Raw genomic sequence first — 15,428 nt, 5'->3', positions numbered from 1 at the left:
CAGTGGCTTTGACAAGAGCTGCTAATGGGTTGAGATTAGAGACTCTCAAAAGACATTCATAATTTTTGTACTCCTTTATGACCATCTCATTTCATTAACTTCGTCTCTTTACAACTAACATACTCAGTTTTCCTCACCCAGCACAAGCTTGTTTCCATGTAGTATGAGACTGCACATGGTGCCATGAATAATAATGTAAAAACAATTATATTGGAGAATTGAGGGCTTTTAACATTTGAATTTTCAGGTGTGATTTGTTTTTCATTATTTAGAACTGATTGCCATCTGTAGCTAAAAGGCAGCCCCAGGGATTCCAAATCAGTGTTTTATACTTCCCTCTAGATCCTTCTTGAAAGATGCAAGAGTATTATGAGCTAATTCCTGTGTTTCAGAAATATATTCCAAAAGACATGCCATGAATCATCTGATAAATATGATGAGATATCCATGATCTTATCAGATGGGGCTGAAATTTTTCAGCTTTTCTAGTGGACTTCAAATTCAGCTGGGATGCGAATAGGGTGGAATACTGGGTCAGTATTTCCTGTGACCTTGTTGGGGAAAAGCCTGGCCTGCTTCTACAAAGTTAATGACCTAAGCGAGAAAGGGAACTCTCTAAATTTGGGAGTTTCTGTATCCCAGGTCTCAGTTGCGACTTGATGGAAGGTCAGCATAGCCTCACTGCATACTTTGCAAAAATGGGCTGAAATGGAACCTACTAAGGTGTTCAGACTAGGAGCAAGAACTGGAGCGCAAAGTCATGGGGCCAAACCCAGCAGGACACCGGAAACACAAAGGATTTCTTTTCTGGGGTGGACCCAACAACTTCTCTCCACCAGCCCCTCCTGAAAATTTTCAGGGTTTCCAGACTAAGTTCACCCAAAAGTAGCAACACCCTAACAAATAATAAATTCCAAATCTATAAAGCACAATCTATTCTAGAAATAGAGTACAGTTCAGGGAATGATGAACAGCAAAGGAAAAAACAGCATTGAACTGGAGAAAGAGTAGGTGAGTGGGACTAATTGAATAGCACTCTCAAATAACCAGCACACAGGCTGGATGGTCTTCTTCTGTGCTGCAAGATTCTAGGGGCAGAATATAGTGCTCATCGAGTGGGTGCGCACCCGACTCAAATGAGTATAAAATGACACACGATGGCTTTGGGCGAGCAACCCAACATCATCGCGCACTTGTGCGATATTTCGGTCTAGGGACGGGGGCGGGAGTCGGCAGCACACCCGCCAACAACTAACAGGCCTATTAAGGCCATTAAAGATCTAATTAAATTAAATCTTTTGCTGCCCATTCAACCTTACGGTTGGCGGGAAGGTGAAAAGGCCAAGCGGCCTTTGGAGATTTTGTGAAGCCTCATCCAAAGGCGGGATAAGGTTCAATCAGACATTTTTAAAAATTAAAAATCTTTCAAACTAATTTCTAACATGACCCTGCCCATGTGACACGGTCACATGAGGGGACATGTTATTCACATCTTTAAGGTCTTCCTTTTTTAGTTTCAAAAAAATTTCATCTTTTTCTGCAGGCACCCGTGCACATGCACGAACTTCTGTGCTCACCCTCCTCCCCACCTCCCGCCACACACAGGCAGCGCTGAGTGCTGCAGTGTGCGTTTCACGCTGGACAGGCCCTAATTGGCCCACAAGTATGAAATTGCGGTCGGGCCCCGATCATGGGCAGCGGTCACTTTCCTGACCGCTCCCAGGCTAGCCTGCCACGCCTGACAGGGCAAAATTCTGCCCTAGGAGTCTAAATAACTTACAATGCCTCTGACATCCCTCATAAATTTGTGTGGAATGGGTGGCAATCAGTGGGCACTTTTTAGTGACACTCGATCCTCCAACAAAAGCTATCATTCAAGATGAATATCTGCCTCTGTTCTTACTTTCCAGGCACCAAGTTGCTATGGATCCTGTGAAGCAGCTGAGAGAGCATTATTTCAGTCACAGTAAAAGGCTAGTCATCTGAAAAAGTGGCAAAACTGAGAATGTGTTATTACCAAAACACAGCAACAGATGTATGTAGGAAGGAAAGTTGCTAATTACTCTGCTAAATATGAGCCAGGAGTCATTTTATGTTTTAAAACAAATTCTGGTTTTAAAAGAAGATAAAGTCCATATTTAGGCACTATTAGAATTTATCACCATAACTGGCTACTGCAATATTTAATTAACGTAATGAGATATTCCAAAAAAAACTTGAGGCTTTTTTAACACAAGGAAGTTTTCAAAACAACCACATCAACTAGTATCTATATAACCTCCTTAACATGATAAAACTTTAAATTTCACAGGGCTTGTCAGTCAAAATATGACATCTTGAGTGGCTGACCCCTCCCCCAACCCCCTGCACCCCTCCAAAAGGCATCAGGCAAACCTAACAGAGTTTGCTGGGCAGCCACCCTGAATGCCATTGGTTGACTGGTGGCTACTTAGGGCCTCAAGTGGCCCCTGGGCAGGAAGGCTGTTCACAAGCCTCGGGCCAAATCACACGACCTGAAATGTTAATTCTGTTTCTCTCTCCACAGCTGTTACCTGACTTGCTGAATACTTCTAGCATTTTCAGTTTTCATTTCCTTAAAAAAAAAGTTGCCTGAATATCTGGATGGAAGATTAGCTTTTAAGAATAAATACAAATAGAATTCTGTGTCATCCTCACCATAAAATCTGGTCTGTGTTAAGGCGTTCTGGTAAGTGAGTCAATGTTCTTTCCCAGCATTCACAAGACCTGAATTAAATCATGTAAACCATAACATTTCATTCAATCCAGAGTTCAAATCCCACATCCTGTCCATCAATAGGACCACTTACTTCCACCTCCACAGCAGTGCTCACCTCCACCTGTACCTCATCCCCCACTGCCATTCAAGTCTTTAATCAAATATTTGTTGCCTCCAGTCTTAAATTCTCCAATGCCCTCCTTGCTGACCTCCCATCCACAGCCTACAAACTGTTCAAAAGTCAGTGGGCAGCATTTTCCCTCCATCAGGGAAGGGGTTGTGCGAGTGCAGGCGGGCAGATTTCCGATTGGAGCACCCAGTTGGGGGTGCGCCGCCATTTTACATGGGCGGGCCTTCCAGCGTGATGTCCAATCGGAAGCACTGTGCGTTCCCTGTGCGGGCGGGGGGAATTCCATTAGCCGTGAGTGTGCTCTTTTGCACATGCAGGGACATGTCAATTACTTTCATTTTAAAATTTTATATACATTTTAAGTCCCTTGTGAAACCTCATCTTGACGTAGGTAAGGTTTCATGTTTTTTCTGAAGGCCACCTGGGCTCTTCACCTGCCTGCCAACCTTAAGGTTGGACAGGCAGGTCCATTAATGGGGTTAATAACTTTTTTAAAGGCCTTAAGTGGCCATTGACAGTTCAGCGGGCGCGCAGCTGAGTCAAATGCTCGCCCGCCGAACTGAAAATCTAAATAACATGCGGTGACATCATCGTGCGTCATTTTACACCTCGGCGAGGCCACCCCCCCACCCCCTAAACTCACCAACAGGAAAATGCTGCTCAGTAACCCATACCCCGTCCAATCAGATATCATCACTGACCTATATTGTCTCCCCATGCCTTGACACATAACTCTCATTTTCAAATCCCTCCTGCTCCAGTGGAAGTATTCAGAGTAGGTAGGTTGTGATGTGAATCAGCAAGATAATGCCAATTTGATGCTGGCAATGCTATTTTAGAGCTCTGATATCCAGCTAACGCTGACTCTTAAACAGACAGCTGACCACATTTTCAGCGTCTGGAAGGATCCCCAACCGGCCATATTTAAACAAATCATTCAAAGATTCGTCTCTGATTGATTTCTTGATATGATTGTGGAAGTATTTGTAATTTGCTAAAGGAATTCTTTAAACTTGTGAACATCTATAGGGAGGGTGTGGGATTTGCTGAAATACTTTGTCCTGACTTCAAGGATTCTGCACAAGCCACTGGCTCCCCAACACAGGCGCAATAGGTTGCTTCCCCCTTGGTCTGCAGCATGACAGGGAGAATGAGCAAAGGAGACAGAAAGCAGGACAAGCTGCTGGAAGAGAGACAATGAGGAGGTGGAGAAGGGATCTCGGCAGGAGGCAATATCCATTCACTGTTCAGGGTGCAATTCTCCTATCTGAACCTCATCAAGCAACAGTGTGTTAGATATCTGTGCTTCACCAAAGAGGTCCTCACTGAAATCAGGTGGCACACGCTGGGAGTGCAGCAGTGTGAAGCAGGCCAAGAGCTGAGGGTAGAAATGTGAAGTAGGTCAGGAGCAGATTGGAGCAGAACAGCATGAAGCAAGCCAGTAGGAGACACGGTTGCACCTGAACAGAGCCAGGAAAAATGTCCTTGCAGGACAGTTGCTAGTGCTATTGGGGAAAATTTAAACTAAGTTTGCAGTGGGGTAGGAACCAGGAGGTAATATCAGTGAGGAAAAACAATGAGGTGGGTCATGCAGATCAAGTATTAGTTAGGGGACATTTAAGGGGCAGTGATCATGATATAAAGCTTTGGGTTGGCTATGGATAAGTACAAGGAGCAATCCTTGGGGAGGGCCAAGTTCAGCGGGGTGAGAACAGACCTGGTCCAGGTCCAGGTACCTAGCACAAAGGAAGGTGGTTCTGGTTGGTCTGACTCTAATAAAGTTGATAAAGTCACCAGGACCCGATGAGATGCGTCTAAAGAAGTAAGGGTGGAAATTGTGGAGGCATTGCCCATAATTTTCCAATCCTCCTTTGATACAGGGGTGGTGCCAGGGGACTGCGAGAATTGCAAATGTTACACTCTTATTCAAAAAAGGGTGCAAAGGTAATCCCAGCAACTATAGGACAATCAGTCTAATCTCAGGGGTGGGAAAGCTTTTAGAAACGATAATTCGGGACAAATTTTACACTCACTTGGACAAATGTGGATTAGTTACTTAGAGAATTTCACGGTCCTGGACAGCCGGGAATTGCCCATCTGAAGTTTAAACTTCCCAGGCAATTCTCACGTAGGTCCATGCGTCAGGATTTTCACAGGTCCTGTTGCACATTTTCAATTGTACATCTGGTCTCCAACAATCCGGAGCCTGGAAAAATTGTCCCATAGTGGGGTTCCCCAGAGGTTGGTGTTGGACCACTGCTTTTTTTGATCTCTATTAATAACCTAGACTTGTGTGTGCAGGGCAAAATTTCAAAATTTGTGGAAGTATAGCGAACTTTGAGGAGGATAGTGATAAACTTCAAGAGGACATAGGCTGGTGGAATGGGATGACACTTGGTAGATGAAACTGAATACAATGAAGTGATCCATTTTGGTAGGAAGAATGAAGAGAGGCAATAACAAAATAAATAATACAATTCTAAAGAGAGCGCAGGAGCAGAGGGGCCTGGGAGTATATGTGTACAAATCCTTGAAGGTAAAAGGGCAGGTTGACAGAACAGTTGATAAAGCAAATGGGATCCCAGCTTTATAAATAGGGGCATAGAGTAAAAAAGCAAGGAAGTTATGTTGAACTTTTATAAAACACTGGTTCAGCCTCAACTGCAGTATTTTGTCCAATTCCAGGCACCACACTTGAAGAAGAATGAGAAGGCGTTAGAGAGGATGTAGAAAAGAGTTATTAGAATTGTTCCAAGGATGAGAAACTTCAGTTACCGTAGATGTCGTCATATAAGTCAATCTCTGAAGACTTGAAAAATCCCTCCAAAGCAGGGGTTGACTTATATGGCAAGTAAAAACAACTGAAGGTGGCAATCTGGACCCCATGGAAGTCCTGGCATAAGGACCTCCATGTGAACTACCCGGGAAGATTAAACTTCAGGGGGGCAATTCCCTGATGCTCGAGACCCTCTGCAAATGCCTCCCACTCTAAGCTAGATTCAGGGACTAGGGTGGGATCCATGGGACTTACCTTGATATTTACCCAGTAAATGTTAAACAGTTTTAAAGTGATCTAGTATAAAAGAAAACCACAGGAATGGGTGTGGGTGGCCGTCATCTTTGTCATTCACCATACAGGGTATGCTCTGTGTGGGCGTGTCTTAAAATCCCATGCATCTTTGCAACACAGCCTATACTGCCTGATAGATCACTTGCACCCAGTCAAAAGCTGCTAGTAAGTAAAACATCCATTTATGGGGTGAAAAATAGAGGTTGACAACTAAAAGGGGGTTGACTTATATGCTGCGTATATGGAAAAGTATGATTTTCAGGATCAAAAAATTGGGGTTGTCTTATGTGCCACATTGACTTATACTCCATTATTTAAAAAAATGGATAGATTGTAGAAATTGGGACTGTTCTTTTTGGAGTAGGGAAGGTTGAGAGGAGAGTTGATAGGGAGAAACTTCCCATTGGCAGAAGAGTCGAGAACCAGAAGACACTGATATTTTTTTCTTTATTCTTTCAAGGGATGTGGGTATCACTGACAAAGCCAGCATTTGTTGCCCATCCCTAACTGCCCTTGAACAGAATGGCTTACTAGGCCATTTTAGGGGGCAGTTAAGAGTCAACCATATTACTGTGGGGTCGAGTCGCATATAGGCCAGACCAGGTAAGGACAACAGATTTTCTTCCCTCAAGGACGTTAGTGAACCATTTGGGTTTTTACAACAATCAATGATAGTTGTCATGGTCACCATTACTGAAACCAGCTTTATATTCCAGATTTATTAACTGCATTCAAATTTCACCAGCTGCCGTAATGTGATTTGAACTCATGTCACCAGAGCATTAGCCTGGGTCTCTGGACTACAAGTCCTGTGACATTACCATTAGGCCACTATCTCCTCATTTAAGGTGATGGGCAACAGCGAAATGAGGAAAAACTTTTTTTATGTATCGAGTGGTTAGGATCTGGAATGCACTGCCTACTTGGTGGAGATAGATTCAATTGAAGCTTTCAGAAGAGAATTGGATAATTAACTGAAGAGAAAAAAATTTCAGAGCTACACAGAAAAGGCAGATGAGTGGGACTGGGTGATTCGCTCTTACAAGAGAGCTAATACTGGTACAATGGGCTAAATATCGTCCTGCTGTGCTGTAACCATTCTATCTTCGACCTGTTGCAGCCACAACAGTAGTCTCAGATCAGGGAGAGGACAATTTTGCCAGTGGCTGTGAAGATGACCACTGTTATGATCTTTAATGTAACTGGCTCCTTCCAGGCTGGAGAAGGCAATACTTGCAACATCTCTCAATTTGCCATTCACTGTTGCATAAAGGAAAGACTTGCATTCTTATAGCACTTCTCATGACCTATAACACTTTTCATAATGACTCAAAGCACTTTACAGCCAATGAAGTACTTCTGAATTGTAGCCACTGTTGTAATCACCAAGGCTTTGCATTCTAAGAGAGTACAATACATTCTTGTCAGGAAGAAGCAGGCATGGCAAGTACATGGCTTTGCAAGGATTGCAAGCTTACCCAAGGTGCAGGGTGCCATTGAGTGCATGCACGTCGCTTTGCAGGCACCACATGCCAACTCTGAGATGTGCAACTGAGAGGGATTCCATTCCCTCAACGTCCAGGTGGCTTGTGAACACACACAGCATAACATACAGGTAGCTGTATCCTTGCAGCAGTCATGTTGCCTTAGCTCTGTGGCAGCCCACTCACCATCAGCATCTGAATCATCACAGCAAACCAAAGGGTGGCTACGTGGGACAAGGGTTATCCACTGATGACATGACTCATGATACCAGTGCGCAACATAAACAGCATGCATACAGCAAAAGCTATGCTGCCACACAAAACGCAGCAAAAGACCACTGGTGTATTGAAAAAACCCTCTTAGTGCTGGAATAATCATACAAATTAGCACGCAGCATGATGTTGGCATGCTGCCTGTATTGGAAGGAATGGGGCATCACATCTGTTTTGACCTCTTTTTAGGCTCCCAATAATGGCTAAGGATTTATAACATACCTTTCCCCTATCATATTGTTTCTTTACAACGGCGGGGGGGGGAGACGATCGAATTGACTGATAGAAAAGATAATCGAGCAAAGTGTAAAATAGGAAAGCTGCCGATTCAGATTATCCATGTTGCTCTGCCACCCACCACCTTAGTTATCAATGTCACTTTGCAAGTATAAGAGAAGATTTGGGAAAGGAAATTGGAACAAAAGATACATACAGATATTAATAAATCACTACTTGAAGACTTGATTTTGCCCTCAGCACATGGTGTAAGCATGAAATCATATCACTGCTTCATCCATTTTTTTTGAATAATTTATTTGCCACAGAATTTTATTAATGCTTACAGCAATCTGGTAGAATTAGTGATGAGTTATCTCTGAATTTTTCATGAGAATGTTTGTCGAACGTAAGTAACAGGCAAGTACTTCAGTAAGAATGACCTATGGAGCACTTACTTGGTGTGAACATTTTTTTCTTTAGAACTGTAATCTCGAAAGAAAGCTGTTGACTACCTATTTGTTAGCAAACAAGAAACAGAGATTGATTAAAATAAGGCAAAGTGAAACAAAAAAAATCAGCAGTAACACAATAGGCTCTGATGACATCCAGTTCTATAGGCCAGGATTTTCCCCTCGGCGATTTGGGGGCAGGGCCCGGTCGCCAAGAGGAAAATGATGCGAGATGACATCGGGAGGAATCCCCGTTGTCATCCCGGGCCATTTAAATTTTTAGGGAAGATAGCGAAATCAACTGTCCACCCGCTGACCTGTCAATGGCCAACTGGGGCCATTGACAGGCTAGTTAAAGTAATTAAAGACCTGCCCGGCCAATCTTGAGGCTGGTGGGCAGGCCAGGAGCCCCAGCGGGCTCCAATTATTCATGAAACTTCATCCACTGGCAGGATGAAGTTTTATGTCCGTTTTGTACATAATTAATAAAGTTTGTGTGTTCTTTATTAACATGTCCCATCTCATGTAACTTTGTCATATGAGGGGGACATGTTAATAATTTTTTAATGTTTCTATTTTTAAAGTTTTTTCCACTGTCAGTATTCTCCCCTGAGACAGGACTTTGCCTCAGGGAGAAGTGCACATGCCTGAAAGAGTGCACTTTGACAGATGGTGAATCCCTCCCCTCCCACACAGGAAGCGCTATGCGCTTCCTGTCTGGGATGCTGCTGGGTGGGCCTTAATTGGCCCGCCCACTTAAAATGGCGGCAGACCCTGTTTCAATGGCCGGGGTCAGCTGGCCACCCGCCGCCAAGGCGGTGGGGCCCACACACCATCTGATGGCAAAATTCTGCCCATAATCATAGTCAGTTCATAGGACAGAATTTTAGCCCTAGAGTTTTCGGGTCAGTAACCCGCCTCCAGCACGTGGAAAACCTGTTTGAATTTAAGATTTTGACAAGGTGAGTCCATAATTTGCATGATGACAGATTTCTTGTCCAATTAGAACAGACATTGGTCAGGTGAATTGTGGGACTGATATAGAAACCCACACAGCCATCATTGGGGCTGCTGGTTATCCGAAGGGAGAACGCTATGGTTTTTTTCAAAGCCTCCTACAAAACCAAAGGGAAGCAAGATGTCACAGGGAAGCCAAAGGCCTGGCACCTGGGGCAAGGCAGACCCTCGCTTCATCGATGCCCACCTGAATCTAATGTTGGAGACCATAAGGGAGAGGAGAGTGCTTTTTTTCCTGGGGAGCGGCAGGAGAAGGCCACCATCTCATGGGTGGGATCTTCCATTCTGGAGTCTAAATCCGGTGGTGGGTGGGAAAGTCAGTGTGATTCCCACTAGACAGCAGAATGACCGAGCAAGTACAATCATCCACTGTTCTGCTTATTAATTGTGCATTGGCGGGGTAGCAGAAAGCACCTGCCCTGCCATTACCTCATGGTGTTGAAGGTCCTGCTGCCATATTTAAGGGCACCCTGACAGCTATTCACTCAATGCAGGCCAGGAGCTCCGCATGACTTCTCCAGAGTCCTTGCAGCCGCAGCTCATGCTGGAGAAGCTGGTAGCTGTGAGCAACCACATCCTGGGACATACAAAGGCAACTCTAATATTGCCCTTTGCTCATTTCTAGCTAAGAACACCCCCTGCGATACACCATAGTCAGGACAATGCTTGCTGTTGCAATGGACTCTGATCACCAGCATTTTGACCTTCTTGAGGCCCTGCTGCCCTCTTGTTAATCAGACCATTGCTCCTCCTGGCCCGATGTCAACCTGCACTGGGCCCGCCTTCTCCTCATCTGGATGAGAACCAGTAGAAAGGCAGGGTCACCTGCAGCCTGTTATCATTGATACCTCAGTGGATCTATGAACAAATTGTAGTGATAAATTTAGTGAGCATGTCCTTCACAGAATTCCCTCCATCTTAAAGTAACAGGCCAATGCTAAGCCCTTTGCCTGGCATGACATCCCCACCCCTTCCAGGTGATGGACATTCTGGAAGACCAACGATGGTGTTCCTTCCATTCATACATGACAATGCATGCAGGCATTTCTTGTTAACTAGGATGATGAGAGACATGTGTCAGAAGCCTCCCTCTGACACTATTCGGCTTGCCTCCATTACCCTCAAGATTCAATAGAAAGACCATTGCCATGGCAGCATACAAAGACTAACCACATGAACCCTTGTCAGCCATAACCATTCACCTGGGAGGATGGATGTTTGGAGTTGCAAGTTGGCTGCCCTCCACCAGCCGTGCCTTTGGAGACATCCATATCCCTCCCTCCATTCGTCGCTGCCTCTGACTGCAGCAGATGGCAAATGGCACAGAAGGAACAGCTGCTCAACACCTTGCTGAGATCTCAATATTGAGATCCATGGGTCAGGAACAAACCTTCACCATAGAGAGGAGAACACAACAGAGCACAGTTGTCATCCAGTTGCCTCTTAATTATTAGGGTGGCTCTTTAGTCAGCCACTTGTGCTGACCTTGAACTCCACCCACCCAACAGACCCCTCTTCACACTTCAAGGGATCTCACTGACTGACTGAGTGGTCAAGGTCAGATTTGAAAAGTGGTGCACAACACCTTCCAGACATGGTCCACACCCTTCTGCCCATCCCATGACCCACCAATTTCCCCTCATCACTTAGACCCACCCAATATCACCATTTCTCTCCCCTTTGTCACTCTTGAACTCCCCCCCACCTCCACTGTCACCCTTGAAGGTCCCCCCGTTACCCTGAACCCTATTACAATCCGCTTCCACAAGCCTTCCCTCCCCTCAGAGCCGACATCCATTACCATCCCCATGCCCACCCTGACCCTGCTCCTTCTTGTTATCCAAGCCACTTGTCTTGTCCCCCTTCTTTGACACACCCAGTGAGAAGTTCACCTACCAGACTCTCACCCTGAACCTGCCACCCTACCTCATCCCACTCCCTCTCTGACTGTGATTGTTCCCTATCACCAGTACCCTGAATTCATCCCCAGGACCCCATCATTGACACCACCAATCCTGCCCTCTAAGACACTCTCCCCATCCCCTTCCCCAAACATATTCTCCCATCCTTCCATGGACACACTCTTACCCCAGCCCCTTGCCCAGACACCCTTTCCCCACTCTTCCCCACGAATACTCAGCCCCCATCCCATTCCCCGGGCACTCTCTCCAGGCACCTCTACACCAACCGCCCCGTCCCCCCCAACCCCCACCGACACTCGCTCCCCCAGGCACATTCTCTCCACATCCCCCACTTACCCAGACACTTTTTCCCCCCCATCATTGCCAGAGACTTTCTCCCACCACCACGCATCCCCTGACACTTTCTACCCCCATCCCCAGGCGCCTTCTCCTGACCCCTCCCCCTCCCCCTCCCCCAACCATCCCCAGGCATCTCCTCCCAACCACCGCCTCCCCCCCACTTCACCAGCCCCAGGTGCCTTCTCCCACCGCGCCCTTCCCCCAGCCCTCCCTCCCAACCTCCCCCCATCCGCCTTCTCCAGCCCATCTCCAGGTACCCTCTTCCCCCACCATCCCTTTCCTCCTGTATGCAGCCTTGGTGCAGCTTTTGCTACCAGCACTTGATATAAGTGAAGTTATGAGAGGTCCCTGAGAAGGTGAAATTAGCATCTACTGACATCAAAGCTGTGGAAGAGGTGAAGCTCCCCAGGTGCAGGACCCTTATATATAATCATAAAACTGACGTTCTAAATTCTCGCTGGCGAGGAAGTTAATTTGGTCGGCAAACTTAATTCTGGCGAGGTGGCCTTTTAATGAGTACGCACGAGATGCTAATACACGCAAATGAGTTTCCCAACATTGCTCGTTGGGAAGCTCAACCCTATAGAAGACCCAAAATTGGGGGAGCCTCGGGCCCCAACATTCAAGGGCAGGGAATGTACTTTGCACCCTACTCTTACCCCCAATCCTGCACTCTCAAATTTGCGGGCCATATATTTTCTGTGGTCGTAAGTGAAGGACTGTGATGGATCATCCAGCCATTGTCTAGAACGGGATGTAGAAAGTGGCACTGAAGAAATTCAAATTCAATCATGGCAACATATGTAATATAAACAAAACAAAGCACACATTAAACAGGAATTCAGAGTTTAAATTATTCAAGTCATCTTATTTAATATAATGCTATTGTTTTTCCTTCATTGCATTGAAATAAATACAGCTATTAATATTATTAAATTCTGTTGCAGGGTCACAGGATAGGAATCCTGGAACTCCCTATCTAACAGCACTGGATGTATCAACACCACATAGGATGGCATGGTTCAAGAAGGCACCAAGAGCAACTAGAACTGGACAATGAATGCTGGTCTGGCCAGTAACATCCACATGTCATGAACAAAAAAATCAGCTCCTCAATTTAAATGGGAAAATCTTGCTTTCTAATGCCTATGCCAAATCCTTTGATCCATAGGGCGGATGGCTGTTAGTTTATGTCTAAATTTGATACTGTATTCAATCTTGCAAATATTTTAAATAATTCAGCAGTAAGTAGAAAAGTTCCAATCAGTATTAAAATTAGCAATCTCACTCACAATGGTCAGGAGGATGGCTGGTAGAAAAAATAAGAGATTCCTTAAACCAGGCTTGTACTGATAGTTGTTTTCAAGTAATTGGTAGGATAGAAAAAATAGAAAACGGGAGGAGTAGGTTATTTGGCCTTTCAAGCCAGCTCCGCCATTCAATGTGATCGTGGCTGATCCTCTATCTTAACGCCATACTCCTCTCTCCTCATGCCCCTTGATGCCTTTAGAGTCCAGGAATTGATCTAATTTCTTCTTAAATATATTCAGTGACTGGGTGGCCACAGCCTTCTGTGGTAGAGAATTCCACAGGTTCACCACCCTCTGAGTGAAGAAGTTTCTCCTCATCTCAGTCCTAAATGGTCTGAGACTGACTCTTTGTTCTACACACCCCAGCCAAGGGAAATATTATCCCAGCATCCAGTCTGCCCATTCCTGTCAGGATTTTATATGTTTCAATGAGATCCCCTCTCATTCTTCTAAACTCCAATGAATACAGGCCTAGTCGGCCCAATCTCTCCTCATTCAACAATCCTGCCATTTCAGGAATCAGTCTGGTGAAGCTTTGCTGCACCCTCTCTATGGCAAGTATATCCTTTTAGGTAAGGAGACCAAAACTGCACACGACACTCCAGGTATTGAGCTGAATTTTCCCCGAATTGCATTAAGTGCAGTTGCGGGCATAAAAAAATGACATTTTTTCCGCCAGCCGCAATGATGGATTTTTTGCGCTGTATCATCCGCTTCCCAGAGCATCCTGGGTAACATGGATGCATGGGAAATACACTGGATCGCTGGTGTGCAGCCTTGGATTTGCCTGCATGCCGTCACCTCAACCCTTCCGCACTTCAGGCGCCGTATTTAAAATTCACCAGAGCACAGCCTCTAGACTTCACGTCTACAGACCAGGGCTGCTCCAGGCAACTGATGGCCCCGAAAGCCAGGAAGACAGCAGCCCCGATATGTAGTGACACCTCTGGGATGCCACTGAGGACTGCTGCAATGTCCTCCACACCCACTCTAGCCGCAATAGGTCCACCAGAGTCACCAACCCGGCCTGGGAGGCGGTGGCACTGGAGCACAGAGGAAGTCAGCCATCCAGTGCAGGACAAGGATGAATGCTCTCATCCGTTCCACCAGCCACCTCATCACTCAACTCTCACACACTCAAACCCATCACACATCCACAGGGATCTCACACCTCAGGAACAATACCACCAACTCTCACACACACCCTGGCATCTCCATTAGGCTCATATCCTCCGCTCACCACAAACTTCCACACATCCTTATCCTCTGCTGTGGCATGTCTCCTGCACACACACTCTCCATCTGTTTTCACGCAGGAGATACTGGCTCACAACAGGAGGGAGAGGTCCCAGATAGGGGGTGGAGTGGCCGATATTAGGCCCCTCACTCACTTTGAGGAGCGTGTCATTGTGCTGGCAGGTGAGGACATGGGTTATTTCTGTGGCGACGGTGAGGTTGGCGGCGAACACCCATGTGAGGATCCTGCACCACGTCATCCCTCTGAACGCAAATGTGAGTGCTCTCTCTCCTGCATTTGACCCTGCTGCCATGCACTAATTATCTCTACTTTGGTTCACAGGGAGCTCTGCCAAGCGACCGACACCCTCAGCCAGTCCCTCAGCTCCATCCGGGTCCTCACCTCTAGCAAAGAGGACACTTCCTCCATTGAAGAGCTGGAAATAAGCAGCCTGGAAGACTCATCACAGTGTTTACCCACATCCTGCACCAGCACAGAGACACCCGCCTAGCTGGCACCTAGATGTAGAGCAGGCTCAGGTTCACAATCTTGTGATCGCCAACAGACATGTGTCACAGCAGGAGGGAGCAGGTTCAGCTCAGCTCCCCAGCACTTGGAGGACTGTTGGGGAAGAGGAAGAGGCACCTGAGGCTCAAGTCAGGGGACAGGCCTCTGAGTTCGGCCTTCCAACTCGTTGTTGAGAGTCAGCAGAAGGTGGGAGAACATCACGCAGAGCTATTAGAAGCCCTCACAGAGTGGCTCACGAGTTGCGTGCATGGGGAGGGTGGTGGATGCCATAGAGACCCTGGTCAAGCAGAATGGGGAGATGCACACAGACCTGCATTTCTTCGCCGCAGCCATGGGTGAGTTCCAGCAGTGGCAACACGAGGAGGAAACTGGGCACTTCAATGTTGCTCCAGGTGCCCATTCCCTTCAAGGAGTCAGGCTGGGGCTCTCAGGCACCAAAAGGGAGGAGACGCGGCAGCTGGATACCCCTGGGTCATCCATTCAGGAATCTCAGAGACTGTCCACGCCCTTTGGCTGTGACCCCTTCAACCTCATTCCTCTGTTACTGCAGAGGGAGCAGCTAACCCAGAGGAGGACAGCCAAAAAAACCAGTGCCCTCCAGGCCTCGGCTCTCCAGAGGATGCACGCCAAAGTCATCAGATGCAATAGGGCCAACCGTTGCACAGGCTGTCTCCATCCCTGAGTGATGCACCTAGATGAAGTGGTCGGCCTAG

At 46.5% G+C, this 15,428-nt stretch overlaps 1 protein-coding gene and 1 long non-coding RNA gene across 2 annotated transcripts in view; one reads left to right on the top strand and one right to left on the bottom strand.

Moving 5' to 3' along the window:
* Positions 1-13,151, top strand: part of LOC121277450 — a 58,503-nt gene extending 45,352 nt beyond the window's left edge. Inside the window, exon 3 of the long non-coding RNA XR_005942882.1 lies at positions 12,588-13,151. This is a non-coding gene — a long non-coding RNA (uncharacterized LOC121277450). The remainder of the gene's footprint in view (positions 1-12,587) is intronic.
* mctp1a (multiple C2 domains, transmembrane 1a) overlaps positions 1-15,428 on the bottom strand; it is a 733,548-nt gene that overhangs the window by 663,839 nt on the left and 54,281 nt on the right. The gene's annotated exons all lie outside the window — the stretch shown is intronic.

This window comes from Carcharodon carcharias, chromosome 4 (genome assembly GCF_017639515.1).
Source record: "Carcharodon carcharias isolate sCarCar2 chromosome 4, sCarCar2.pri, whole genome shotgun sequence".
Lineage (NCBI taxonomy): Eukaryota > Metazoa > Chordata > Chondrichthyes > Lamniformes > Lamnidae > Carcharodon > Carcharodon carcharias.
This window is presented reverse-complemented; position numbering and strand designations above follow the sequence as displayed.